At 41.5% G+C, this 3,276-nt stretch overlaps 1 non-coding gene across 1 annotated transcript; it reads right to left on the bottom strand.

Moving 5' to 3' along the window:
• Nucleotides 1-1,938: 1,938 nt before the first annotated feature.
• On the bottom strand, nucleotides 1,939-2,021 carry trnal-cag (transfer RNA leucine (anticodon CAG)). Its single transcript has one exon. It is a non-coding gene; the product is annotated as a tRNA-Leu (tRNA).
• Nucleotides 2,022-3,276: the final 1,255 nt, after the last annotated feature.

Below are 3,276 nucleotides of genomic sequence, written 5' to 3'. Positions count from 1 at the left end.
TAACCTTAACCTTTCCTTAACCCCAGCTGTAATCTTCCCGTAACCCCCACACTAACCTTAACCCCTCCCCCAAACCCCACGCCTAATCCTAACCTCCTCAAACCTCACGCCTAACCTTAACCTTTTCCCCTTAACCCTACGCCTAACCCTAATGTGTACCATTACCTAACCAGGGTTCTCATCCTATCTCCCTCCCCTCACCCTAACCCTGACTCCCCTATGGAAAGTGATCTGCACCAACCACTAAACCGAACACTTCCTCTGTCTCCCCTCCTTGTCATCAATACTCAATCAACAGACAACTATCATCCCCCTAGTAACCACATTTTCACATAGAATTAGACCCCTACATCAATCATTCAAACACAACTTCTCTACAGTTCAGCACACTTACATACCACTCAAACCATACAGAATTATCTCAGCATTTAGAAAGAACAAAAACTTAAAGGACATGCTCACCAAAGCAAGATTCAGTAGCAAGCCACCACAAGACCTCAAACCTCATAACGCCCATTTTCGACAGATAAAGTTCATTACAAATATACATAGCCACACATCAGCACCAGTACAAGAATCTTATTCATTGAACACACATAACACCATTTATATCATTACATGCACACTTTGCAATAAACAATACATTGGAGAAACCAAACACACCATAGAAACCAGACTCAAACAACACCTGTATAACATTAAAAGGGCACACCTACAAACAGAACTCATAACCCACTTCCAGGAGCATCCCATCACTCACCTTACCATATCAGGGTTACAGGCACATATAGGCTGGACCTGTGGGCAGCGAAAGAGGGTAGAACGGGAGTGGATCCAGCACCTACAGACACAACGCCAAATGGCCTGAACGAGAGGTTTTAGAAATGGGGTTTTAACAGACAGAAAATGGATGGAGAAGAACATGGTTTTATTCATAATTTATTTTTATTCTCTATAGATTTATGTCTTGTTTGGTTTTAGTTTGGCACTGCCTCTTTTAGGTTTTTCTGTCCTTAACAAAACAATAAAACCATTTAAATGCACACATGGCGTTTATGTTCACATTTAACAACACTATGGTTGAATGGAATCTCTCACCACATTGACTTACTGCCATCCAAAAAAGAGGCAACTTGGAGCTTACTCAGTTTTATTTATGGTCTTAGGAGGACATCTACGGGCTTTTTTTGGTACTACACCTATTAGATTAGATTATCACACATGGGAGGGATAAACAGGAGATAGGCCTGTGCACCGTAAAACGAACTAGTTGAAACGAAACACATTTATATTCAAAACCTAACCCTAACCCTAACCCTAACCCTAACCCTAACCCTAACCCCTAACCCTAACCCCCAACCCTAACCCCCAACCCTAACCCCCAACCCTAACCCGACTACAAACCTGTAACCTATGCTACTGTGGCCTATAGAGCTATAAGGATGGATAACCAGGTGTGTAAAGGTGTGAGGTGGGATCCTATCCCAAATGGACAACTAATCCCTTTGTACTTGTGGAGATCTGTTAGGATATGATTGGTATAAGAAACACGACTAAACTTCCACCTCCGGAGCGGCCAAGAAAATTCCATTTGTCGGCAGGATTCGAACGCGTAGGAAGATCTGTAATATCTCTAGTCCATCGCCTTAACTGACACTGCCAATACTACAACAGGCTTGTCAGTGGTGAATGCGGCCACCAGGCATAGCCTAAGCAGAAAGTGAGACTTTACAACCGAAAGACAAATGCAGTAACTCATTATGCACAACATGAATTGTCCCCCATTCATTTGTTATTAAGTACAGCTGTTTTCTTATTTTCCTTGATCTTTTGCTCAGCTCCAGAAGGTTTGAATTTGAGAGTGTTTATTATAAATTGTTATTTTGTCATCTTATTATTACTGCTTCGCAGCATGACTCCTGAGAGGAACTAAACAGCTGTCAGAAGTGGGATTTGAACCCACGCCTCCATTGGAGACTGCGACCTGAACGCAGCGCCTTAGACCGCTCGGCCATCCTGACTACAGCACAGTACTTGGGTATCGGGTTAAAGAGTATGGGGTAAAAAAGTAGAAATAGGCACAGCCTTCTAAAATCACCACAGAGACCAGTAAATTTATGCACGATACCGACTTGCACTTTCAATAGTCATTTGTTTTTATCAATGAAAACTTCAGTCATTGATTTAACCTCAATATGACCTTCAATGGAAAAGAGTAGTAAATCGTCATTGAATGAACGCTAAACTGGCCTCAGAATATGGCCATTCTGATATAAATGATCAAATTCCTCAGATAAGACCGAAAAAGTGTATGGAAATATCAACAATCATCAGGTAAGAGGTGACAACAGGTCCACATGGGGGAAATCTTAACAAATGGCTTAATGGGTATTTTCAACGCAATCGTGTTATTATTTATTTTTCGGGTTTAATAAGGCAGCTTACCTGTGACCTGTGGCATGACATTAGATGCGGCGATTTCCGATTACCCTGCAGACGATATTTTTGTTCTTCCCGCCAATACAATCCACTGACAACGACCGACGAGTTGTGCGTTCGAGATGCTTTTGTTATTCGCCCTGTTTGTGCCCCGCCTGTGAAAATTGCTCGATTCTTGCAATTCTCTTTTCAGCCTCCTCATCAACTAGCTGTTTTGCAGAATATTAAAAATACGATGAAAAGCTTATTCACTACTCATATTAACGAGGTGTCATTTTACACTACCTTAAGTCATTTATTTTTCAACTGGATTTTGCAAAGGTGCATGACATGCAGGCGCTAAAAGTTGTCAGGAGTGGGTTTCAAACCATGCCTATAGGGGAGTCTGCGACCTGAATGACGTAATGGTTATTTTCAATGCAATCGTGTTTTTACTTTTTCTTTTAGGGTTTAACAAGGTTTCTCACCAATGACTTTAGATGTGGCCAGTTCGATTACCCTGCAGACTTTAAGAGTGTCTTCAGAATATGGCCATTTTGACATGAATTTAAAAATGCCTCAGATAGGACCAAAAAAGTGTCTGGAGCTATCCGTCAGGGTAAGAGTGACAACAGGTTTCCACATGTGAAAATGGGGGAAATCTTAGCAAATGGCTTAATGGTTATTCATGAGAATCGTGTTGTTGTATTGTTGAGTGTATCATGAGATCTCACCTGAAATCTGTGGCTTGACTACAAACCTGTAACCTATGCTACTGTGGCCTATAGAGCTAGAAGGATGGATAACCAGGTGTGTAAAGGTGTGAGGTGGGATCCTATCCCAAATGGACAACTAATC

Source organism: Oncorhynchus keta, unplaced genomic scaffold (genome assembly GCF_023373465.1).
Source record: "Oncorhynchus keta strain PuntledgeMale-10-30-2019 unplaced genomic scaffold, Oket_V2 Un_contig_3694_pilon_pilon, whole genome shotgun sequence".
Lineage (NCBI taxonomy): Eukaryota > Metazoa > Chordata > Actinopteri > Salmoniformes > Salmonidae > Oncorhynchus > Oncorhynchus keta.
The sequence above is the reverse complement of the archived record's forward strand: the minus strand, read 5'-3'. Positions and strand labels throughout refer to the sequence as shown.